At 38.2% G+C, this 27,220-nt stretch overlaps 1 long non-coding RNA gene across 4 annotated transcripts; it reads right to left on the reverse strand.

Annotated features, from left to right (window-relative positions):
- Positions 1–16,007: 16,007 nt before the first annotated feature.
- LOC124520144 (uncharacterized) lies at positions 16,008–23,283 on the reverse strand. 4 transcript variants are annotated; one of them, XR_006964258.1, is made up of 2 exons: positions 23,240–23,283; positions 16,008–16,141 (listed from the first exon to the last, which is right to left on the reverse strand). It is a non-coding gene; the product is annotated as an uncharacterized LOC124520144 (long non-coding RNA). The 4 variants fall into 4 exon arrangements; XR_006964259.1 differs by having other exon boundaries at positions 16,008–16,188; positions 23,240–23,272; XR_006964257.1 differs by lacking the exon at positions 23,240–23,283 and adding an exon at positions 19,623–20,186.
- Positions 23,284–27,220: the final 3,937 nt, after the last annotated feature.

Consider the following 27,220-nt stretch of genomic DNA (forward strand, 5'->3'; position numbering starts at 1 on the left):
TGCTTAAGATTTTCTCCTTCCCTCTCCCTCTGCCTCTCCCTGCTCATGCTCACTCTCTTGCATGCTCTCTCTCTATCCCTAAAGAAAATAAAGAAAAGGAGACACAGTAAAAGTGGCACAATGTTGGCGATTCGTGAATGTAGATTAAGAATCTCTAAGTGTTCATTGTTTTATTCTTGCAATTTGACTGTAGGTTTGATATTGTTGCAAATAAAAGTTTCTCAAAATTAAAGACAATGTTATTGGGGCGCCTGGGTGGCGCAGTCGGTTAAGCGTCCGACTTCAGCCAGGTCACGATCTCGCGGTCTGTGAGTTCGAGCCCCGCGTCAGGCTCTGGGCTGATGGCTCAGAGCCTGGAGCCTGTTTCTGATTCTGTGTCTCCCTCTCTCTCTGCCCCTCCCCCGTTCATGCTCTGTCTCTCTCTGTCCCAAAAATAAATAAACGTTGAAAAAAAAAAATTTTAAAGACAATGTTATTCACAAGTAACCTTTGAGTAAATAAGCTGTGATACTGGTTCCAAAAAATGAGTTTTCAGCCATCCACCCTTGTCCCTCGCCCTCCTCGCCTAGCACTTCATCAAAGGGAGAATGTGTGAAACCAGATCAGTACTACTTGCTCATTAGCTCTTCACATAAAAACACCAGGATCTTTGGAGGTTGGTGTTCTTCTTGCAAATAGAGCCACAAGAGTTCTCCACTGCCAGTTACATTGTGGTATCTATTGGGTAAGATCAAAAGAAAGAAAATGGGAACCTCTAAATGCAAAATCAGCCTGTGATGAAAAAACAAAATGGATAGCCCAAGGGAATTTCTTTTCCTAGACTGGGGTAGCAGTGTGGAGTCTTGAGTACAAACGAGGAGGGATAAGTTGACAAATACAGCCATATGTCTCATACATTTTGGGAAGATATAGACTGATTTTGGTAGTCTATCTTTAAAGAGAGAAGTATATTGAACATTTTTTCGATAATCACAAGTTTAACCTTTCTAACAATGTAAAAGATGAAAAGCTTTTAAAGGAACTCTTTCAAGGAGTCCGAGTGGCTCAGTCAGTTGAGCATCTGACTCTTGATTTCAGCTCAGGTCATGATCATGGGATTGAGCCCCATGTCAGGCTCCACACTTGGTGGCTTAAGCTTCTCTCTCTCTCTGCCCCTCTCCCCTGTGCTCTCCCTCTTCCTCTAAAAAAGAATTTTTTTTAGTGTCCATCCCTTAAAAACAAAAAAAGAACTCTCTCAAAAAGTCAGAATTTTTGCTAATGAAGAAGTATTCTACCATTTAAAATTATAATGAACAAGTCTGGTAAAAATGAAAAGAAATGATACATACATTACTAATTTCAGCATAAGTTGATACATTTTTGCTAAATTGGCAAATTTTCAAGAGTTGCAAAAATCTTTTTCTTTGATAACTTCTCACAATTTATCTTAAAAAGATGGAGAAAGAGAGAGAGAAAGGGAATAAGGGAAACAGAGACAGGTAGGCAGGGCAGAGGGAGGGTGCAAGGGAGGGTGGAAGGAAGGAAGGAAGGAGGGAAGGAAGGAAGGAAGGGAGGGAGAAAGGAAGGAAAGAAGGAAGAAAAGTGAACTATACATAACAAGATAGTCATTTCAGATACTTAAAAGAAAAGGAGGGGGAAAGAAAATGCTCAAGAATAATGAATGTTGCATAAACATACATCAAGTACATAAAACATTTTGTACATAAAACATAAGACTATACAAGAAAAAGAAAATGCTAATATGTAGTGTCAAGCAAAGTGTATAGAATTAAAAATTACATCTGCATTTTGATGCAGCCATGTAAAGTCATGAGCACAAGGAAAAGTTGATCTGTTAGAGACTAAAATTAGGTTGGGAATGGGAGTTAATTCCTTAGAACTTGCTACTGTTATGAGAGTAGATTCATGCTAATCACTCTTTAAAAGATATGCATGCATGTAGCAATGTCTACCATATTAAATATATCTTTTGGGGTGTCAGCAAATAAAAATTCTCTCTTCACCTCTGCTACAGACTATCTATGTGAAATTTATGTTAAATCTCCACTACTCCTCAGCCTATTCTGCTATAAAACCATCTTTTCAAGACATAAAAATCATGTTTTCAAGATTAGAAAAACTGTTTATACCAATTTGGTGAGAGCATTTAGATTTTCACCTTTTACAGTATGATTTTAGAACTGGCGACAATTCTATTTGCCATTCACAAGAAGCTTGGTTTAGAAGAGAGACAGTATACTAGATATCAGAATGAGGGCTCTATGACCAACTCTTGATTTCAGCTCAGGTCATGATCTCACAGTTCATGAGATGGAGCCCCATGTTGGGATCTGCGCTGATAGTGTGGAACCTGCTTGGGATTCTCTCTCGCCTCTCTCTCTGCCCCTTCTTCCCCATTCATGTGCTCTCACTCTCTCTCTCACTCTCTCTCTCTCTCTCTCTCAAAATAAATAAATAAACAATTAAAAAAGAATGGGGGGAAATCTGGGTTTGAATTCCTTTGTCCATATTAGATGAGTATCTTTGGGTAAATTTCTTAGTATCTCTCTCTGCCTCCATTTCCTCATCTCTAAAGTGGCACAAAAGTCATGTATACTTTATAGGGTTATCATGAATATCAAATAAGTTGATGCATATAAGTTCTTAGTACAATGCTTGGCAGGCAGTGATGCTAGGTGAACATCAGGTGCCATTGGTTCTCTTTAATCTGCCACTTTTACTTAGCAAGTAATTGGGTCTAGGGGTCATCAGCATAAGGCACATCTTTAATACTATAGGGCTTTGTTCTATAATTAGAATCACTTCCATTATAACCAGAATATTCATGGGGAATAGTCCTTGAAGACATCTTCAGTGCCCTAGTTCCATCACCATATAAGATATTATATTAAGTAATAGACTAATAGGGATATGAGAGATTTTTCAGAAAAAAAATTGCAAAATTATATCCAGATATGTTATTTCTTGAGCCCCACAGGATATATGTGCTTGAGGGGAAACTGAAGAACAAAATCGGGTCCTCCTGAAACCAATGTGGGAAGGAATTCACCTCTCGAATGCCACCTACTGTATTCCCCAAGCCAACCCTCAGGGTTTGGACTATACAAGAAGATATTCAGACACTTTAGGTTATCTGTACTTTTTTGTTTTGTAGAAAAGTCAGTTGTGGAATAATGGGAATTCATCCAAACTGCATTGAGGGACTAGTCTAATTTTTAATCCAGCCATTGTCAGGAAGGCAAGAAGTGGGCTAAAAAAACCTCTTTGGTGTAAGCAGAGGAAATTTGATGCTAGTAAAGAAGACAAGTATTTGAACTGCATCTTGTTATTATTCACTAAGCAACTCTGAGAACTTACAATGAACAAGGCTGTATACCAGCACAGTGGAGAGACAGGTGGCACTATCTTTGCTCACAAGTAGCTTACACCTTTGTGATACAAAGATATTCATTCATGAATAAATGCATTATGAATTAGTAAATTCATACAAAATACAGTTCTGATAACATGACTTGAGTAAGTTTTAAATCCTAAAGACTTTTCCAGCAAGTAGTATCCTTTTGGTTCTTGTTAGTTCCACCAATAACAGGTCTCAAACTTTCAACACTTCATTAACTGGAAGAAGAGGCTGGGGAAATCACTGTTGCAACAGCATGACTGCTATTTTTTTTTTACTCTCGAAGCCACCAACTGATAGCTGCAAAACTGAACGTGTGTTGAGAGACTTTCAAGAACGTGTTGAGAGAGCTTCAAGGGTCATAAAAGTTCACCTTCTTGCAGTCAGGTGTACAGTTAGACACTTGATGCAGCCCCCATGTTAATTATAAAGTATCTCATTGGATTAATAAACACTGCAGGTGTTGCCCTTGCAATGAGGGAAGACACTACCGAATACTTGAGCTAGCTCTCTCTGGTTGGCACTTGGCAATGTTAGTTATTTAGCATGTCAACCTGACCTGGGTTATGTTGCAAAAGACAACATGGGGCAGCTGTGGAAGCAAATCAGCAATCCTAGCATGAGGGTCACACAAAGCATTCTGTGCATGCTTAACAAGTTCAAATACCATATGATATAAGCTGGTTTTCCCCTGAGGACTAAAAGTAAACATGTTTTTTCCATTTGTTTAATTGGTGAAATATTTTATTTTGAAGGAACATTTTACCAAGCGTATTCTCCAAAAGTATTTCTAAATTCTAGAACCTGGAACACTATACTGATCGAGTGAAAGAATCTTTTCCTGGAAAAGGTCTTTTAATATATGTAATTTATGTCCAAAGTGCATTTGAAAGCAACTCTGCTTGAGCATATCAAAAGTGACTTCTAAGTTAGTACAACTTTGGTACTTTGTTTTATCATAGTAATAGAAGTGACAGTAAAAATTTCATCTTTTCTCTTTCTAGAACAATGCCTATCATACTGTAAGCTTTTGACAAATATTTCTTCAACAAATAGCCTGGAGAAATACAATTCACTTGGCATTTATACCTACTATTAATTTCTTGGTGATTTCCACTGGTATTTTAGGATAAGTTTTGAGATCCCAGTAACCTAATTCCTTGCTATTCAAAGCGTGGCCCACAGACTAACATCATCAACATCATCATCACAGCAGCTATGAGAACTACAAAATCTCATACCTAATGAATCAGAATCTTCATATTCAAGTTTGAGAAAGCCTGATTTAAAACAGGTAAAGTTGTTTTAAAATTATGATTTTAAAGCCTGCCTTGGGGCGCCTGGGTGGCTCAGCAAGTTAAGCAACCCACTCTTGGTTTCGGCTCAGGTCATGTCTCATGGTTCATGAGTTCGAGCCCCATGTCGGGCTCTGTGCTGACAGTGTGGAGCCTGCTTGGGATTCTCTCTCTGAGAATCTCAATCTCTCTCTCTCTCTCTCTCTCTCTCTCTCTCTATTTCAAAATAAATAAATAAACCTTAAAAGAAAAGCCTGCCTTAAAAGAAAACACAAGGGAAGTAGATCTCATAAATGGTGACAGAACCGGAGGGGTGATGTTTGGAAGGTCCAAGATATCACTCGTGTGTATGGTGTGGTAGATACATGAAGTCAAATGGCTGTACCCAGGTAATTATGAAACTTTGGGTGAGCATCCTAACCTGTCTTATAATTATTTCTTAAAAAAAGAAAGAAAAAGAAAGAAAGAATGAATGAACGAAAGAAGAAAGAAAGAAAGAAAGAAAGAAAGAAAGAAGAAAGAAAGAAAGAAAGAAAATGATAGAGGGAGGAAGGAAGAGAAAAGAAAGGGCCAAAATAGAAGTCTTCTAGCCCTAATGTGAGTTTTCTCTTGCCTTCAAGTGCCTTGGGTTTCATTTCCCACACATTAACAGGTACATCTCTTTTACCCTAGGTAACTCCAGTTTGGCTATTGCCTGTACCTCCTGCCCCACCCCATCCCCCACTCTGCCTGGTTTCCTGAGACATATGTCAAATGCATTCTAAATACACTTTTAGCCCATGAGAGGTAAAAACAGCATGTATTCTCAAAAGCCCTTGTCATTTCAGATAGATCAGAAAAGAACTTATTCATATGTATTCTACCTACACTCAATTAATGGGGCACAATAAAATAAATATCGAACCTTTGTAATATCCCCTCTTCAACACATATTCACTCCTTATTCTTCATACTGTCAGACCAGATGTCCCTTTTTTCTCTTCTGCACAAATTTTTCAATAAATCTTCCATAAAGACCTGTTTCACATTTTTTTAGCTTTGCATTTTTACTGTTCTATGAACTTAACAACAGTCTTTCAGTGCATTGAAAGGGGATCCCATTATTTTCTCTTTTATTACTTTATAGTCTTTCTGCTATGGCATCTCTGTTTTTCCCGACTGTCCTGCTCATTCTGCTCTTGCACTCTTACTGGGAAATTGCCCCCAAAATCTAAGACCAAACTTTGGAAGAAGATGGGCTAATTGGCTTGATGAATTATCACACCTTTCTTGGGCAGAACCTTTTGGACCAATCAGTCTTATAGGTCATTGGTATTTTTATGGGTAGGTCTTGGTTGGCCAGGTACCCACTTTGGTCAAATTAGTGTGTGACTCTGTACTAAGAATGCACAAAGAGCCTCCGGTGCTGCCTTCCTGAGCAGGGCAGTTCGTAAGAACATTGGCCATAGTTGGCACCTAATCTGGTTCTGAACGTTTCATGGTTAAATCCTCAGACCTTTGAATTAACCAATTACTCCACACTAAAATGCAGACACTCCCTGAACACATGAAACTACTCATCAATTGTTTAAGCTTTAATACACGTGAGAGGTTTCCAATATGTTCTAGTTGCATCTGTTTAATGTTGGAAGAGAAGTCCTGAGACCTATGGTGCTACAATGAAGTCAACCAAGACTTAAAGGAAAGATTAAAGAACCACGAGGGATAATTTTTCCTATTTTTGCCTAGAGCAAACCCTTCGGCTTTACAGTACAGTGTTGATGAAAGATGAGATTTTTCTAGACATGTTGGACCACTTGAAAGATTGTATGAAGGCATAATATGGTGATTAAGACTCTGTGACAGTAAAGGAAGCAGAATATGGAACAAGAAGATATGAGGAACGTGAACAAGGGGCGGAGCCTAGAAAAAGAGGAAGAGAATAGAGATTTGAGAAGTATAAAAAGTTTAAGACCCTAAAAGGTTGTTCACTACATAACCTTCTCTGGTAAACTCTAGTACTTAAAATCAGCACCTGAATAATAGGCACATGGAGATAGCCATCATTCACTTCTAGAATTTGATGGTATGTATGCATCCAGAGGCTTCCAGAGTTTTTGAAATTGTACTCCCTTTATAGTTTTTTGAGGAAATGCCAATTTGAAATGTACATCATCTCAAATATCAGGGCTTTTGGTATGCTATGCAGATGATCCAGAACATTGGGTACAGAAAGGAATGTGAAAATTATCCAAGTGGCAAAAGTCAAATAAGGTAGCCTCTTATATCAATAAATTTCAAAATCTCGACAAAGCATATTTGTTTCTCATGTAAGAGAAAATTTCATTTGTTCCCTCAAGTTTATATAAAAGATTGTTTAAATAATCTTTCTAATATTAATTGAACCAAACTTCTTAATTTCTTTTTTTTAAAGTTTATTTATTTTGAGAGAGAGAGAGAGAGAGAGAGAGAGAGAGAGAATCCCAAGTAGGCTCCACACTGTGAGCACAGATCCTGACGTGGGGCTTGATCTCACAAACCTAACCACCAAATCAAGAATCGGATGCCTGACCGACTGAGCTACCCATGTGCCCCGCAAACTTCTTAATTTCCATCAAAGGCTATACAGTCAGAGATTAAAGACTTTAATTTTAATGTTCTCTCCACAATATTTATTTGTATCCACTTTAGAACAAGTATAACAGTAGTGTATACTCAAAACTTTTTTACAGCACTCAAAACTGTAAAAACAAATTCAATGAAAAGGACTTCAAATATAAGCCTTGCACTCATTACCAAAAGAGCCCAGGAATCTGACTTCTGTGTGGTAGATCACCAGGAAAGAAAGATTTAATACGCCAGAATTTGGTCAAGTATGCATTTTGATAAGGACACTAAAGTAACCAGAGATCTCCTTTAGTCATTTGAAAATGTCCCTAACTCAATTAAACCCTTCAATAGCTTCTTATGGCAATAAGGATAAATTCTAAATTACTTCCCTTGGTCTTAAGTCTGCTTACTTTTCTGACCTCATCTCTACACTTTTCCACACCACAGTCTTATCCTACTGGTCTCTTTCTGCTTCTTGAATATATAAATCTCTGCCTTGCCTCAGGATTTTGACTCTTACTATTCTCTGGCTATAATGTCCTCCTCTCCTACTCCTCAAATCTACTTATGACTCTTTTTTGTTTTGTTTTTTGTTTTGTTTTGTTTTTCCACATCATCCAGCCTTATTTCACATGGAAGCTCCTCAGAGAGGCTTTTTCCCTCCTAACCATCTGGGTAGGCAGAATTCTAAGATAGCCCCTCAAGGTTCCTGGCCCTGGTGTACCTACATACCTTCTCCCAGTTATTCAAACAGTAGGCTGGGTCCTGCTGTGAAGGGGTTTTGGAGATGAAATCAAAGTCCCAAATCTGTTGACTTTAAATTGGGAAGATTAACCGGGTAGACCTGACCTAATCACATGGGCCTTTTAAAATATAGATAATTTTCCCTGGCTGTTCGCAGAAATCAGAGATTCAAAGCATGAGAAGGATTTCACATGCTGATGCTGCTGTAAAGGTAGAGTAAGTCAAAGAATGTGGGAGGCAATCATAGCGACGGCTGGCAGCCGGCAGGGAAGCAAGGACCCTATCCTGCAACTGCAAAGAACTGAAATCTGCCAATAACAGCACTGAGTTTGGGGGCATATTTTTCCAGAGCCTTCGGATGGGAACAAATCCTAGCCAACACCTTGATTTCAGCCTTGTGAGACCCTGAGCAGAGCCCGGTCACACTATGCCAGACTTCTGATTTACGGAGCCATAAGATAATTAATGGGTGATGTTTAAATAGCTACATTTGTGGTAATTTGTTGCACAGCAACAGAAAACTAATCTGCCATTCTAATTTTTAAAAATAATCTAGGGAGTGCCTGTGTGGCTCAGTTGGTTCAGTGTCCAACTCTTGGTTTTGGTCAGGTCATGGTCTCACAGGTTGTGAGTTCAAGCCCCACATCAGGCTCTGCACTGTCCCCCTGCTTGGGAATCTCTCTCTCCACTCACTCTCTGCCCCTCCTCCACTCGTGTGTGTGTGTGTGTGTGTGTGTGTGTGTGTGCGCGTGCGCGCTCTCTCTCTCTCTCAAAATAAATAAACTTAAAAAAATAATCTAAAAGTCACACTTCAGTCATTATTTTTATGTTAATCTATTATTCTTCCTTCATAATATATAAGACCCTATGAAGTTAATATTATTTATGTGCTTGATTACTTGCTAAATATCTCTTTTCTAACATTAGACTAAGTTCAACAGGTGAATATAAAAAGTGCTCAGACTTAGTATTTGTTGAATAAACAGATAGATGCCATTAAAATTAAGCAAAGGTTTTTCAACAGATTTTTATTATCTTTTTATCTAAAATTTTATCAAATATTTTATTAAATTTGTATCAAATATTTTTATCAAAACACCAACCTAAAAGACTGTTTTTGTTATGTCTTCTGCTTGTCAAGATTGTTGTAGCCATCTTTTGAAGACCTAAGATATTTCTATAATATGAATTTCAATTTATATTTAAGATTAAGCAACATGGAAAATGGATAAAAGTTAAAACTTACAATTCTAAAGGACTCAGCTGATTACTTGGTTCACTCCCAATGCTGCTTTAAAAAAAAAAAATTAGTCTTCATTGATGTGGAATTAGCAAACTATTCCACAGGCCAACTATATAGAAAGTATTAAAAAAATACCCTCTTATTTCAGACAATCTTTTTATGATAATTTTCTTTATTAACAGCCCAAGCCAGATATCTTTGTTGGCTCCTTCAGGTCCATTTTCCATCCCTCTCCATCCTACTTTCTGCTATAGGAAATTGGCCTCTAATGAACACCATCAACAGACTCCTATATCCCCTTACTTTTGCTGAGTTTATCCAGTGCTCTCCAAGAAAAATATATGTTGTATATGATGTGATGTTGTATGATACTGTATAAATATATTTTTTAATTTTATAAGTATTTTCTAGTAGTACATTTTAAAAATTTTAAAATAGGTAGAATTAGTATTAATACCTATTGTATGTTATATATAATAAACACATATTTAATAATGAAAATTAAAATTTAATAATACATACATTGAATATATAGGTCTAAAATACTACACTTCCTGTTTTTAATTAATGTAAAATTATTAATGTGATGTTTTACATTCTTTTTTATACTAAGGTTTCAAACTTTGGTGTGCGTTTTACATTTACACCCACGTTTCAAGTTCTCAGTAGACATCTGCAACTAGGCTACCACAATAAACAGTGCAATTTAGCTCAATGGGATGCCTGGCAATGGATCAGAGAGAGGGTGAAGAGTCTATTTGGGATATTTCTTCCCCGACTCCTTCCCTGTGGGATCATCTCAGATTGGCTTTGTCCTTTATCCTAAGGTTATAGATCCTCTCAAGGTGGCCTACTTTATACACTGCTCTACTTTAGGGTTCTTGCCTAAAGTCCTCATCTTGCCCCTTCAAGCTTACAGGTTATAATAGTGTTCTCCTTTGTGATTTCCATAAGTCTTCTCCAAACATCTAAAATATCTCTTTATTAAATCCTTCTCAAACTATTTGAGTATGTCCTCTGTTTCCAGCTGGGACCCTCACTGACTCACAGTTCTTTTATTGGAATTTTTCTAAAGGATTTAAGGGCTATATTCCCTGAAGTATTATTTCAGGAATGATCAATTCTGAGTATGTATCTATCAAATAGTAGTATGGTATACCTAAAATGTAAACTAATGAGCAGAAGAATTAATTGAAATTTGATGAACTACAAGTTGTTTAATGTAATTATAAAGGTCCATAACAGAGGTATACCTTCTGCATTCAATAACTATTGTTCAATTAAAAAAATTAAAAAAAATAAAAAAAATAGCATCATGGAAAAGTTGCTTAGTTTTTAAAAGTTGCCACAATCTAAAAACTTTAAATGTCAGTATTTTCCCATGTTCCATGACTTGTGTACACAGTATTCTAGCAAGAATAAAAATTCTGGAAGTAGTACATTCTATGGATCAAAATATCCTTTTGGAAAATGAATGTAAGAAACAAAAGATCCATTAAGTAACATAGATCTTGACTTTCTTAGCTCTATATGATTGATTTCTAAGGTTTACCTTGATTGAGAAGGGCTGTTAACCAGTTCTAAGAAAGGAATTATACATAAATATTTTTCTAAGTGGTAAATAACATATAGATTTGGACAAATAAATGTTTGGCACATGTTTGTTTTTAATTTTTTGAGAGAGAGAGAGAGCGCGCGTGCACACACACAAGTGGGGGAGGGGCAGAGAGAGAGAATCCCAAGCAGGCTCCACACCCAGCACAGAGCCCCATCTCATGACCAACCATGAGATCATGACCTGAGCTGAAATCAAGAGTTGGACGCTTAACCAATGGGGCAACCCAGGTGCCCCAGCACATGTTTTTAATAAGAAATCTTACTCTGTGCTCTTTATGGAAGAAAAAAATGGCTATCCAATTATGCAGTATAACCCCCTCATGTAAGCTATTTGTAGACAGTTTCAACACACTTCTGGACCTTTGGAAGTGGGTGTCTCTTTTATCATAAACTGTGACCATTATTTTGAATTTTTATAAAACAAAATTTAATTATTCTTCTCTAAAGAAATCGGGACATTTTAATAAAATATTTGCTTTTGTAGATGTTCTTTCCGTCCAAGGTAGCTGTCCATGGGACAGATGGAAAAATCTATGTTGACATGAAAAGTACTTGGGGTTCATAAATTAACCTTAACCTAATGTGATGAGAATATTTTCTCCTCCAAAAAGTACAGTGCCTGTCTTTTTTCAGGGATCAATATGGTAGTAATCACACTTTCGTGAAACATATTTGAATGAGATTCATGAGGCATAGTAGAAACAAAAACACTTGCAAAATCAGTTTTCAAAACTACATCCCATTTATCTCTCTGATGCCAGCCAATGCCCTCTATGTTTTGAAATAGTTGGCAGATGTCCTGAGGACCATGACATTATGGATGCAGCCAATTTTCTTGTGGCTAAATTCACATTTATATATTGGTTAAAATAGAATGGGGAGTGGGGAGGTTACTCTGAAGCTGTGGTCTTTACTGATGCGTATGTGGATTCATCTTAAGAAACTCAGATTTTAAGGACAATCACTTGTAAAACCACAAAAGGGTTACCCCAAACCTCGGCCACTTAGAATTGGCCACAAAAGCCTGTTTTTGAATAACAAACTCTGTCAAACAGTAAATTAGTCTTCATGCTTTCCATCTTCTGCTTCTGTTCAGAGGGAAACAGTTTAAAATGTTAAGTTCTGAACTTGTTGAGTAAACAGTCTCAAGAAGAGTATTTCTTATTTTTTTCCTGAGAATTAGTCTAATGAATTACATAAAATACTGTCAATATTGTTGATGCAAATATCTTTCAGTCAATCATTAAGCAAAACTTCACCCACAAAATCCAGTGATCTAGGTTTTGAGGCCCTTCTTCCTCAGTAACATGTGGACAGTTATAGACAAAAAAAAAGGACATTGTTATAAAGAAGGGGGTCTTGGAGCTCAGAAGCATTTGGGGACAGAAGGTAAGTAGTAAACCAAAATATCTGTATAGAGGTTAGCATCTTAACACAGGAAGACTGCAGTGGGAAGCTAAGACAGGCATTATAGCATCAGAGCTTTCTAGATTTTTCTAATGATAATGAAATCATGAAATTTCACAACTAGAAGGTAATAATGCAGTGGTAACATTAAAAGGGGAAAAAGTGCTACTTTTTTAAATTTTTTTTTACTTTTTTTTAAATTTTTAATTGAATATATTCTCAAGGCTGCACTTTTCGTCCCCATGCTTATTTATTTTATAACTAGAAGTTTATACCTCTTAAACCTCTTCACTTGTTTCATGCAACTCAATTTTAAAGTAAAAAAAATTATGTCAATAGAATTTGTTTAAAAAGCAAACAAAAATCCACTAAGAAAACATAGGCTTGCTTTCCTCAAAATTATTTTTCCTAAAAATCTTCAATCAGACACATTATATATTACCAACATTATGTTACCCAATGATTCCTCATAGTGGTATGACACTGAGAGTATGTTTGTGTAAACACCCAACTTTGAATTTTTGCTTTGCAATAAAAAGTAGATAACACTATTTCACCCAAGTCCAGATACATAACAGGTTGTCAAGAAATTTGATATTGCTGATTGGTAGTTCATTTTTAAATTTATATGTATGCCAAATAAGAATTTAGGTTCTAAGAATCTGTTTATACAAAGTAATTCTTGACTCTCTTGGAAGGAAAAATTTATACTCACTAATAATGTTATATCAGAGCACAAAGTCCATTCTTTCCTCTGGAATGAAAACACCAAAAGAGAGCATTTTTAAATGTCCATTGAAGGTAAACTGCTTAACCATTTGAAAAACCCACTAAAAGAAAATGTGAAAAGGTAAAAAAGTTAAAAGGTGTGAAAATTTTCACTTCTTCACTTTTTTTTCAATGTTTATTCATTTTTCAGAGAGAGAGAGAGCATGTGTAAGTGGGGAGAGGGAGCAGAGCGAGAGAGGGAGAGAGAGAATCCCAAGCAGGCTCCATGCTGTTAGCTTCAGGCTGGATCTCCATGAGATCATGATCTGAGCCGAAATCAAGAGTTGGATGTTTAACCGACTGAGCCACCCAGGCGCCTCCACCTCTTTACTTTCAAGTTGCATAGATGTGAAGTCCCACTTGTTTCCTCCTTTGAGTGAGAGAAGCATTTAAAGCCCCTTGTCTGGAAGAGAAACATGCTTCTCTGTTGCTGCTCAGGCCTCCTTGTGCCAGCTGCTTCATGCCACAAAATGAACATAGCTACCTTGAAGAAAAATTTGCATTAGGTCATAATTTTCCTCTTTTTATGTTTTTCTTGCATTCTGAGGAAGCGGAATAAGTCTTCAGCTGAAAAATAGGTCCTTTTTTCTTCACAGCAAATATATAGCAAGAGGTAAAGGACCCATAATTCTACAAAAATGAAGGAAAGAGTTTAAGGCGGTTTGGAGGCATTTTATTTTATTTTATTTTTATTTACATCCAAATTAGTTAGCATATAGTGCAACAATGATTTCAGGAGTAGATTCCTTAATGCCCCTTACCCATTTAGCCCATCCCCACCCTCCAGTAACCCTCTGTTTGTTCTCCATATTTATGGAGGCATTTTTTTTTTTTATCCCAGGTTGGCTTTTGCTTTCTTCCAAGGCACTATAACATGAAGTTTTTCTTAAATCTTTTTTAAACTTGAGGATTTGAAGCAAGAGGAGGCTAAGTTTAGTATTTCCTTTCTTTTCCTTTTTCTTATCTGCTTGCTTACTTCTGGCTGTTTCAACAAGTTGTGGAAATATCCAAAAAACAAATACTATATTTGTCATTCTATCCTTGAATTTATGTTTGCTTAATTTAAAGTTTAGAACCTTTAGGGGCATGTGGGTGGCTCAGTTGGTTGAGCATCTGACTTTGGTTTGGGTCATGATCTCACGGCTCCTGATTTTGAGCCCAGCATCAGGTTCTGGGCTGACAGCTCAGAGCCTGCATCCTGCTTCAGAGTCTGTGTCTCCCTCGCTTTCTGCCCCTCCCCCACTCATGCTCTGTCTCTCAAAATAAATAAACATTAAAAAATTAAAGTTTAGAACCTTTATTTATTACATAAAGAACTGAATATTGCAGCAAGAATTCTATTTCCTGTTTTATACCTTTCTTATACATATTTCAGATTCTCAATCACTTCCTATAATTCAATTATTATTCATAATTTTGCATATTTCAAACATCTTAGAACATACAGAATTAAGTGTTTCCTTTTTTATTTTTTTTCAATTTTATTTATTTATTTTGAGAGGGAGAGAGCATGAGCAGGGGAGGGGCAGAGAGAGGAAGAGAAAGAATCCCAAGCAGGCTCCATGCTGTCAGCATAGAGTCCGATGCAGGGCTCCAACTCACGAACTGTGAGATCATGACCTGAGCCCAAATCAGGAGTTGGATAGTTAACTGACTGAGCCACACAGGCACCCCCAGAATTAAGTGTTTCAAGTTCTGTGTATATATTAGGTAGAATTAAATTCAAACTGATTTAAAAAAAAAATTAATGTTTCTATGAGAGAGAGAGAGAGAGCATGAACAGGGGAGGAGCAGAGAGAAAGGGTGACACAGAATCGGAAGCAGGCTCCTAGCTGCCAGCACAGAGCCCGATGTGTGGCTCAAACCTCCAAACTGCAAGACCATGACCCAAGCCGAAGTCAGACGCCCAACTGACTGAGCCACCCAGGTGCCCCAAATTCAAACTGATTTTAAAAGAGTAAATATAGGGGCACCTGAGTGGCTCAGTTGGTTAAGAATCCAACTTCGGCTCAGGTCATGATCTCACAGTTGATGGGTTCAAGCTCTGTGTCAGGCTCTGTGCTGACAGCTCAGAGCCTGGAGCCTGCTTCAGATTCTCTGTCTTCCTCTCTCTGCCCTCCCTTCCCTCATGCTCTGTCTCTCAAACGTAAATAAAAATGTTAAAAAAATTTTTAAGAGTAAATATAATAACATTACTTATAAACTAAGTAATAATATTCAAATTTTTCTGCTAAAAAATTGTGAATTTAGACACATCCCTTGTTATTCTGTTACATATCCATACTTTTCATAAAGTACACACAGTTTTCCATGGATAGTGTTGACAAATCTATACATAAAGTTTCTCGGACCACTTACATCACAGTTATCTGTAATGCTTATTTAAAATGTAGACTCCTGGACCACACTCCTGCCCAAGTAGATGAGAATCTCTGGGAGTAGAATCAGAAATTATCTTGTTTGGTTTTTTTTTTACGTTTATTAATTTATTATTTATGAGACAGAGAGACAGAGCACAAGTGGGGCACAGGCAGAGACAGAGGGAGACACAGAACCTAAAACAGGCTCCAGGCTCCGAGCTGTCAGCACAGAGCCCGACACGGGGCTCGAACTCATGAGCTGTGAGATCATGACCCGAGCCGAAGTCGGACGCTCAACCGACTGAGCCACCCAGGTGCCCCAGAAATTATCTTTTTAAATAAACTTCCCAGTAAATTCTTATGCATTCTAAAGTTTGACAGCCATCGTCATGTAGGGCGATCCTAACTAAGATAAAGGAACAGTTGGGTTTTGTTTAGCTTTTGGTCACCTGATCTGCTACACACACACACACACACACACACACACACCACTGATTATTTGGAAATAGTAATCCATTGTATTTGATGGATATATAATTAAGGTACATGCTGAACTGATATAATAAAGAACTACCAAAATACCATGCTTTAGATAAAACAGAGTTTATTTATTTCTCATCTGTGGCCCAAGGTGAGTAGGTGGCTCCACTCCAGGAGGTCATTTGAGGATCCAAGTTAGTTCTCCATTGTTGGTCTGCCTCCTCTTAAGTGTTGGCCTCATCTGTAAGGATTATGGTCAACATTGGCTCATACCATCATGTGCACAATCTGGGCCATAGCGGGGCAAGGAGATGAAATTGAGGGCAACAAAATTCCTTTAAAAATGTGATATATAAGTTGTATACTTTACTTTTACCTATTGGCTAAAATTAAAAGACATTTTAAAAAACGGGTTAGTTTATGCAATGTGCCAGAAGACAGCCAGACACTTCTAACTTCATTAGAAAATTCCCAATATTTCATATACATGTGACATAATCAATGCTAATCATTCTTTATTTTGCTATAATTATAGCAATTAATGGGCCTGTTCCTTTCTATCTTTTCATAAAAAATGCTTAATATATTTCTATCTTAAAGAGAAAGGAGTCCTACCAACTGTCTTCTCAAACCTTTAATTCACAACCATCAAATGAACCAGAAATTAGTCATCTGTGAAATGTTAACCGGCTTGGTAAATGTATAAAAGTGTTCATGGATACAGTTCTATGCAAAGTAAAGGGAGATTAAACAGCAGACCCTAAAGAAGAATAAACAAAATGATGTGTACTCAATATTCACCTACCTTGTCTCCAGTAATGACCCCTAACCACAGTTATATTTGGTCTCTTTACAAACACTGGGTGCAATATAGGTACAACCAGTAAGCCAACTGATTTGTCTTCTTTATTACTTTTTGGGAATGACACGGGAGTGGCGTTAGTGGTGTTCCTTCAAGAAAAGTTACTCAATCAAAGCCTCATCTTCAAAAATCTCAAGTCTCATCACATTCCTCTCCTGGTAAAAAACCATTTCATGACATCCCATTGCTCTTGAATTAAAAACTCTTTCAGTTGGGAAGGAAAAGAACCCAACATAAGCTAAATTTCCCCTTCCTCCAAAAAATGTTGAAGGGCAGGGGACTCACATAATAAAAAATATCAAGGATAGATTATCTTTAGATTCACCCAGATGAAATGGCTCCAACACTATCACCGGGACTGAGTCTCACTCTCTCTCTGCTCTTATTCTGTCTATTGTATCCCTGTTGCTAGGTAGGTTCTTCATTTATGATAGGTGCTAGAAACTCCAAGCTTATATTCTGTATTTGCAGCAATCTCAACAGAAATAAAATGCCTCTTCCCCAGAACTGCCTCATTGCTTTTGATTTAACTGGCCTAGGTATGAACATGTGGTTCAGATGTCCAGAACCAATCACTAAAATCAGAGGTTTACAGTGTTGTTGTTGTTTTTAATTTTTTAAATGTTTGCTTATTTTGAGACAGTGCATAAGCAGGGGAGGGGCAGAGAGTGAGGGAGACAGAGAATCCCAAACAGGCTCCAAACTGTCAGTGCAGAGCATGATTCGGGGCTCGATCTCACGAACGGTGAGATCATGACCTGAGCTGAAACCAAGAGTCCAACCCTTAACTGAGTCACCCAGGTGCCCCAGAGGTTTACGATGTTCTGATTGGCCAGGTCCATGTCAGTGTTGACCTTCCAGGCTGAACGTGAAGTTAGATTCACCTGGTCCCTGTGATGGAAGGGCGGTGGGTGGGGAGGGGAGAATAGTTCCCCTGAGAAAATCAGGGAGTGAACCTATGAGAAAGTGGATTCCGGATAGGCCAAAACACAGACAGCTATTATAGTTCACTTTCTGGGTACACAACATACACATTTATTTTTCTTATACCTAAATTTTTGGAATTCCCCAGGCCTACATTAGGCAATAATATCAGATGGAATCAAAAACATATGTATACCAGTACCACTCAAGTTTTATCCGGCTTACTGCATCCAGCCTGAGTCCAGACTCTCTAATGTGCTTTCCTCATGGTTAAGAAACCTATTGTAAAATGAGACGTTTAACTATCTCCAACAAACATAATATACATTTATGAGGAGGACACAAAATAGCTACCATAAAAACTTCTTACTTGAAAAAGGGGAAATGGGAGGAGGGGCAGTATGCAATCTACTATATGCATACATACTACCCTGCTGGACAGGAGGAGAAGGACCCCTTGTTTTTGTTTCAAAGTGAATTTCTTGGGGATCTCTTCTGTCTGCTCTTGGATCTGTTTTCTGGGATGATTTCCCTTGTGATTTGTCCTGTATGGCCACAGCTGAGAAAGGCACTGAGAAATATTTACTTTCTGATTATCATATCTGACTAACAGTGCTGTTTCTGTTAGTGTGGCTTAAAGATCCCCACTAAGTATTGCCTTGCAGGTTGAGCAATCACACCCCTGCGTTTATGGGTGTTTGAGTTTCTCTGGTAACCCAAGTTCCTTAAAAGCTTGGTAAACTCTACAATCTATTTGTTTCCAGTAAATTCGGTGAGTTAGCAACAAAAGCCACAGTTGGTATTGAGGCCTAATCCTTGATTCTCGATTCCAATCAGGTTGTGTCTGTCTTCTAACTATTGACTTTGAAGTTCTGTCAACAGGAGTGGGTAGGGCTTCTGGTTTCAATCTCATTTTCCAATTTCATTCTACCCTCCCCAACTCTGCTACCACTAAATTTAAATTGGAGGAAAGGACCTGACTTTGTAAATTCCAAACAGTTAAAGTACTTCTGACTCTTGGCTGTTTGGGGTTTCAGGGAGAAGGGCTAAAGGGCTGCTCTTGAGTGTTTTCACTGCTTCCAGACAAACCAGCTTTAACTACAGTTTGCTCCTTTCATTAGGGACTTCCCTAAACCTTACAAGAAGGAGTCAATACATTCCAGATTTTTTCTCAAACATGTCCTCTAATCCCTACTCTCAAAGGCCTGGGCTCTAAGTCTCAAAATGCCCCAGTAGCAAGTTAATCAACTGCTGTGTTAATTTCTCAGCTAAAGAAAGAGAGGTCCTCATTGTGTCTTCCCTAACAACATTCAGCTAACTCCACATTTTAGAGTCTGTTACCTACCAGACTCTACTGGAGTAGATCTGTTCATTTATGTCAACTGGACCTATCTCTTCATCTCTCAACTCAGCTTTCCTCTGTGTTGGCTATACTGTAGGAGAGACATTTCCTTTGAGAGAATTGAGCTTCCCCCTTCTGGTTGCCATAGTTTGAGCTTTACATCCCACAAAGCCAGCAATCCCCACAGAAAGAGAATATTTTTTCTGCAACAACACCTGCAAAAGGCTGTCAGTTAGCCCTATTGGTTCTGACTGGCCTGGCTTGAGTTGTATGCTTCCCTCTTGTAACAGTTCCTGTAGGGAGACAAGAAGGTTATTCTCTGATTGGCCAAGGCTGGTTTAACATGTGCTCACCCTTGAAACTCATGGTAGACTAGTTCTCCCTGAGCTTCATGGTTTAAAGATTGGTTCCCCAAGGGTAAATCATATGTAATTCATTGCCTGACAAAAGGAGGGGAGAGGTGAATCCCTGAGCAGATAAAAAACAATACATAATTATAAAAAAGAATACTTAATATGACCCACAAGGCCTTGCATGTTCTGGCCTCTGTCTCCTACCTTATGGAATCTCATTTAATTACATTCTCCTACTTACTTTTTGAGCTCCAGCCACACTGGCCTTATGCCATGTCTCTTCCTGCTTTTGGACCTTCCCATGTATAATTCCCTCTGCCTGGAACAAGACGCCTCTCCTCATGCCTTCTTTGATTGGTTCATTTCTGCTTATTTTTCAAAAGTCGGCTCAATTATCACTTCCTCAAGGAAAGCTTAAGTTGACTTCTTCACTGAGTTTTCCCTTCCTTTTATCTTCCCCCACAGCCTCTGAATTTCTCCTTTGTAGGGCTTGTCATAATTGCAAGTAAGTATTTAATTATGTTATTATTTGAGCTCTACGAGGATAAAATATCTCTGTAAATTTAAAAATATTATTCATTGAATGAATCAACAAAGTGCATGAAGAAATGAGCAAGCAAAAGGAATATGTGATGCTGGGAATAATGATTTTTTTTCCTCCCATTCATCTCTGTATTTCTGCAGTTAAATGCTCTATCATTGGGCTACACCCCCGATCTCTGTATTTCAGGATCCTGTTTTCCTCCAACTCTCTCTCCCTTGTATACCAATACCAATTTTTCCCTATGTTAGCTATTCACTATTTTCTAACAGAGGAGATAGTTTAGTTCCATAACACATGAATAAGAAAGGAATTCAGAGCAAGAATAATTTTAATTATTTAATAAATTTAATTTAATAATTTCTGCAATATGCATCATGGTACTCAATGCAAAAGTTCACACCCTGGAACAGACAAGCCTGGGTTGTAGTGCAGGTAGAGCCATTTACTAGCCCTTTGTAAGCAACTTATTTATTCCCTCTGAGCCTTTACTTATCTATAAACTAAAAATAATGATATCTACCTGGCCGGATTCTTGTTAGAATATAAAAGTCTTATATAGTTTGTGTTCAGCTCTAGGTAGACAATCAACATTTGATATGTATTCTTATGATTATTCTTGGATCACAGACCTGTCGCTATAGTAGGAAGTATGAATTAGAAATCATAGCCATGACTTCACATCACCTTACAGGAGATCCCCATGCCACCTTAGGATAACTTTATTCAGATATTACCTATAGTGTTTTACAATACACCCTCGTGTTTTAAAGGAAGCTCTGACTTCTAGAACTTTATATTATCTAACAGACCCATCCCAGCCTTGTCCAAAACATCAGCATTTATTCATAATGCATTTCACGGACCCCATTCCTCCCTCTCTACAAAGCAATGATAAAACTCAGGAAGATAGTCTCTGGGACCCACTAGAGAGGGAGAGGGAGGTAGGGCACAGTGAAATGAACTCTTTTAACCTCTGTCGGTAACCATGGACTACACCCTACCTGAACTATAAGAAATGTAAAGAAAACTTCACACTGAACGGATTGGCCAATCCCCCACCTCAGCTTCTCAGCAGAATAATCTTTTAAAAGACCTCCTTTGGGGCACTTGGGTGCCTCAGTCGGTCGAGTGTCCAACTTCAGCTCAAGTTATGATCTTGTGGTAGGTGAGTTTGAGCCTCACACCGGACTCCTTGCTATAGGCACAAGGCCTGCTTCAGATCTTCTGCCCCCTCTCTCTGTGCCCCTCCCCTGCTTGTGCTCTCTCTCTCAAAAATAAATAAACATTAAAAAAATTTTTTAAAGACCCTCACCTTTAAGACTATACTTTCTGGGATCATTTGTATAGTTTGTTAAAAGACCTCACCTTTTAGGGACCTTGTATAAGAAGTTTTACTTCTTTTCTGCATCTTTAACCACCTACCTCAATTTGATCTCTCCCATTTAAACATGTTCAAGTCTTTTCCAGCTTAAAAAATTCTTTCCTCATGCCTATATCCCTCTGTTCTTAACTTTGCTATCTCCTTCCTCCCCTCTTGAGCTAACCTTTAAATAGTCATTTGTACTCCCTACCTCCTCATCCTCCCTTCCTGTTTATCCTTCAACCTCAGGCAATCTGGCTTCTGTTAGGCCTGGTCTTCAGCTGAATCGTACTTTGCCCAAGATTGCAGTGAACACCCCACTGTCCTACCCAAGGCACACTTCTCATTACTTGTCTCTGGTGATAGTTCAGTAGCATGTGGCACTGCTAACAGGTCAGACCTCCTTCGTGAAGCTCGTTCGCTCCCACAATACCACCCACCTCTGCCTTCCTCCTCTGGGCGCTCGTCTTTCTGTCAGAACTCAAGGGTGGTGTTCCTCTGTTTCCTTCCTAAGAGCTCCGCTTTTCTTCTCAGGACACAAAGTTTTCCTCCTCAGCTGCCATCCTGATGCAGAAGGGTCACACGTTTGTAACTCCAGTCTGAATCTGGTTTCAAGATTTCAGGCTCAGCTATCCAACTGCTTGGATTCTCACATTCTCAGAGGGCAACCTTCAGGTGTCTCAATGTAACTTTTTTTATGATTGATTTCTTTTTTCCCACAGCCCCCAAACTCCTACTTGTATGCCCTCTTCTCTTCCTGTTATTTCTATCTCGACTGAAAGTCACCAACAACCTTCTCTTTGGCCTGGTCGGAAACCTGGGTGACATCCTTGAGCCCTGCTTCGGCCTTACCCCTGCTTCAAAGTACTAGTTACCCTGCTCCATTTCTTCTAAGTCTGTGATATCCACGAACCTCTCCAATTCTCTCCTTCCTGTTGCCTAATCTCTAACCCAGACCACTCTAATTTTTCCTAACGGACTTCTCCTGTCTCCTCACTGGTTCCTAGCATCTGCTGTCGTGTTCTCTCAATCTGTTCTCCCCACTGCAACAACCAAGGTATTTCCAAAGCCCAAATCATTTCTTCTCTTTTAAACCCCATTATTGATTTCCCATTGCAACTTAGGCCACAATCCAAACTCTTCACTATGATTTATAATAACCCTCATGATCATAACCCTGCTCCCTGCACACCGCTGAAGTCTGAGAGTTTACCCTCTTGCTCTTGGCTTTCTAAACATGGCATTTGGAACGTCTGTCTTTTTGTTTTTTGTTTTTTTCCAAATATGTCATGCTTTGTCATGCCCTGGTTCTTGATAGACTCTTTTTATCTCTACCAAATACTCTTCTCTGAGTTTCTGCCTAGACTTAATAATTCCCATTTATTCTTAAGATCTCATATGAAATCTTACTGTTAAGGGATATTTTCTCTGAACCTTCAAATATTGCATATTGCCTATTGCGTCCTCACATTTTTTGTTCACACATCTTACCATGTTTTCATGGCCCATTCACATGTCTGTTTTCCCCCTTGACTATACTCTGTGAGGGCAGGAGACCTATCTTGTTCACTGTTATATCGCTGAATGAGAGAAGAAATAGGAGTATATTGGATTGAGAATACTGCTGTGGTCCATCACTACATGTGTTTAATTTTAAACAATAAGGCTGAGAAAGTAGAGCATGGGAAATGCCACCACCCATGCAGAACAAGAATGAAAATATAATGTTGTTCTCATAATGTTCTTTTGAGGGACATTCTATGATGGTATTTCCATCCACTTTTGATCCTTCTGTGTTTGAGGATTTCCTGAACAGACCCCCATAACGATACAGTTTGACCCAGTTTGGTCATGCCCTGATTAAACCGCCTCTCAAGAATGGGAACATTGAAGTACAAATACACACCAGTATCTCAAGCACCACCATAAACTAAGATGAATTAGAAATTCAGACCTGTGGGGCGCCTGGGTAGCTCAGTAGGTTGGGTGTCCGACTTCGGCTCAGGTCACGATCTCGCGGTATGTGAGTTCGAGCCCTGCTTCGGGCTGTGTGCTGACAGCTCAGAGCCTGGAGCCTGCTTCAGATTCTGTGTCTCCCTCTCTCTCTGACCCTCCCCCATTCATGCTCTGTCTCTCTCTGTCTCAAAAATAAATAAACGTTAAAAAAAATTAAAAAAAAAAAGAAGAAAAGAAATTCAGACCTGAACAACCATTTATGCAATGGAAAGTGAAACTAACAATCCTTCATTTCTAAAGTTGTTTCTTTTCTTTTTAACATTTCTGAGAAGATGTCCCAACTAGATTAGTTTTCATTCATCTCAAGACCTTTTGTAAGCTTCTCTCCAACATCCAGTTCATAGCACAACCCTTTCCTGAACAACAAAGCAATACAAAAGGTCCTTTAGTTGGGACTTTATTTCTCTTGTCATCCAAAGCTATGTCTCTGATTTTTATGTATTACTACCAAAACCAGTGCCCTCCACATAGGCTACCGTGCATGAAGTCTCTAAAAATTCAAAACTAAAGATGTATGCTAGCAAGTAAAATAACTATTGTCACCAAGAATTAACAATTCTATCATAAATTTATTCTACATTATTTTTTTCTAAAGATCTAGGATATGTAGTAAGGTGTTTTTTGCTTGGCAAGCAGCCCTGTTGGGAGGGCACTGTTACTTGCTAAAATTGCACGAAACTTGTCTTTTCATGAAATGGTTTAGAGGAAAACAGTTCATTTACTCCAGACTGTGTGCATGAAGTTTCATTCTGAGTTTTGTTTTCCTTAGAAAATCTGTGAGTTTGAAGTCTGACTTAAACTAAATCAACCAAACCCCACTCTCTCCAGCCCTATACAATAAAAAGGGAATTGTTCATGTGAATTTCAGATATTTAAAATTTTTTTTTGCTTTTTATGAAAATGTGAGGCTGTGTCTTTTTGTCCAACAAGTTTGCTTCTTTTTTTCTAATGTTTATTTATTTTTGGGACAGAGAGAGACAGAGCATGAGTGGGGGAGGGGCAGGGAGAGAGAGAGTCATAGAATCCGAGGCAGGCTCCAGGCTCTGGGCTGTCAGCACAGGGCCCGAACTCACAGACCGTGGGATGGTGACCTGAGCCGAAGTCGGATGCCCAACCGAGCCACCCAGTCGCCCCTAGTCTGCTTCTTTAATTACTACACTCATACTCCAAACAGCTTTCTCTGTGGCCCGAGAAGAAATCAAGGAAGAGCTCCAATGTTTTATCTTCCTTACCTTTGAGTAATGTGTTATTCTCTCCCTTAGAAATGTTTTTAGGGACTAGATTAGCTCTCACTTCACATTTGCAAAGAACAGAATTCCTACCACAATGGATAACCTACCTTAAAAAAAATACACTAAACACATTTTTCCTAAATGTAGCATTCTCCTCCATCTGGGTGAGCAAAGACAAGGAATGAAAATGTATCATCCTAAGATACAATGTCACAAGTTGATCAGTGCTTCTTTTCTGCCTCAAGGAAGGAATTAAAGTTGGTTTATTTGTTTCCCTTTAGCTTCTGAAGAGAATACTGAAGAAGACTTAAATCTGAGAATTTATCACCTGCTGTGTGACCCTGGGCAAGTTACTTAATCTCTCTGTCATGTCCCCTCATGTGTTAAGCACATGTTCTCCAGTGTTAATATTTTGTTCCAATAAGTTAGGTCATAACTGTCGCATCTATTTTTCAAAATAATTGTAAATACTAAATGAGATAGGTAATATTAAAGTTTTCTTGCTAGGTTTTCATTAGCAGCATCTAGACTACAATTTTAGACCATGTCATTTACTTAGATTCAGTTTACCACTTTCAATAATGATGCTTTTGCTACTTACGCTTTCTAAATATTTTGAATATCTATTTTGTGAGTTCCTACTACTTTTACCTTGAACAGCAGTCCTCATTCATCAAAATTATGACTTTACCTTTTTCTGGTAAAGACAGAAGTTCTTTCAGTTCTTTTTCACTAGTATAAAGTCCCTATTGATGTTTTATGGTTTCAGAAGATTTAAGAAAGTTTCCTTCATAAAAATGTATTCCTATCATCACTAAGATTGTACCCACCTGACAGCCACCATCCCCACACTAAACACACCTGTCTCCAATAGTTCTCACTTCCTTCCCTCTCCCTACCCAGTCTAACTAGAGTCAATGATCATAATATTTCAGAGCAATAAAAGTTAGGGATCCACTAATGAAATGTTCCTTTAGGATTTGTTTTTGATGTTCTGATTGTGTGTGTGTGTGTGTTTCTTTTCCCCTTTGACTCCAATCTTTCTTTCAGATTCGCTTATTTTGTGTTCCTTGCTTGGATATACTTTAGTTTCTTGGGAACAACGTCATTGTGAAGTGTCAGAATATGTGTTTGAAAATCAACACATATGCACCTTAGAGGCATGCCTAATTACTGACAGATCAAGAAGGTATCCTGCCAAACAGTAACAATATTGTACTCTAAGATGTAAAATAAGAAAACAAATTAAACAGAGGTTGGTAGTGAAGAGTTCTGCAGGAAACTACTCAGCCCCTCCTGCACGCTAGCTCTGAGTTAGCGTGAGTCAGATCTCATTAGGCTTTCTCACTCATCTCTAGAAAGAATGAAACATAACATACTTGAGAATATTTGAGGAAAATTGGATGTCAAATAATAGCTATCCTATTTCCTTTTTAATTTTTTCTCTTTTTTCATGCAGAGTATCTATAAGACAGGGAGGACTCAAACACGGGCCTCAAATTAGTTTAATCTCTGTAGCTCTTCCTTCTAGAAGCACTACACTAATAGCTAGCATGGAGCTATGTAAGACATTCATAAACTATTACATGGCCATTATTTGGGAAAAAGTGAAATTGGATTCAATTTGTTTAATTACCTAGCTTAAAAAAAATGGTTTAAAATTTTTAGAAAAAAAGTGTGACAAAGATCAACCAATTCAGTATCCCATGGGAATACAAATCCCAAAATATTCTTCACAAATTGAACTCTGGCAACTTGCAATCATCTTTCTCCCCATTGCATCAGGGTATCAGTACTATCACTTACATTTTACCCTAATCTTTCTTTTTCACTGCTGATAATCTGAGTCATTCTTAGGCTGCTAATTATTTATCCTTTCCTCGAAGGAGATTTTTTTTTTAGCCTGTCACGAGAGAACTTAGATGAATTCAATCAACCTGAAATACAGAAGGAGAGTCACAGACAGCTTCATTGGATCTTTGCAAATGTGTGAAGGCTTTACTAGACTATAGAGGGATACACACTATTTGCTCTCTGTCATGGGACTCTCTATGAACGACAACATTGTGTGCCTATTAATATTCACATAGGAAGTACACCCGTGATTTTTAAGCAAATTGTACACGTGATTGTCCATGAATCTTTTAAAAAATACTGCTACTCCAGCCCCATCCCAGACCTCATTACTCAGAATCTCCAAGAGACTGGTAGGGGTATTGAAGTGGAACATAGTTATGCATATTTTTTAAGTGCTCCACAGGTGATTCTGATTCATTTTCCCAATGGAATGCTTTGGTGCTATCCCATTCTGAGCATTTTATCCCCAAAGACCCATGTCTTAGTAACGATTTCAGTAGGTGGCGCTCTTTCCACCTGCCAGTTTCCCTGTTGGCGGGAATGAACTCACAAGTCATTCAAGGAAGTCAGGAGCAAATCAAGGGTGCAATTCTCTTTTACCACATCAATACTGAAAACAGATAGCAGAACTTATCTTTGCAAACAATTTGTTGGTGGGGGGGAGACTTACGTTACAGTGGTGGGGGGCGGGGTTGGACAAGGCTGTGGCATCATGTTTATTACACAAATGTAATCATTGTTCCAAAGAGTTCGAGCATGCCAACTTCCTAGCCTGAAATGGAAACTAAAGAAACAGAGTAGAGACTAAATAATGAGAAATACCAAGTAGA

The sequence above is a fragment of the Lynx rufus genome, unplaced genomic scaffold (genome assembly GCF_022079265.1).
Source record: "Lynx rufus isolate CCGP_SWC_20201006 ecotype Redwood Valley unplaced genomic scaffold, mLynRuf1.p SCAF_3, whole genome shotgun sequence".
NCBI lineage: Eukaryota > Metazoa > Chordata > Mammalia > Carnivora > Felidae > Lynx > Lynx rufus.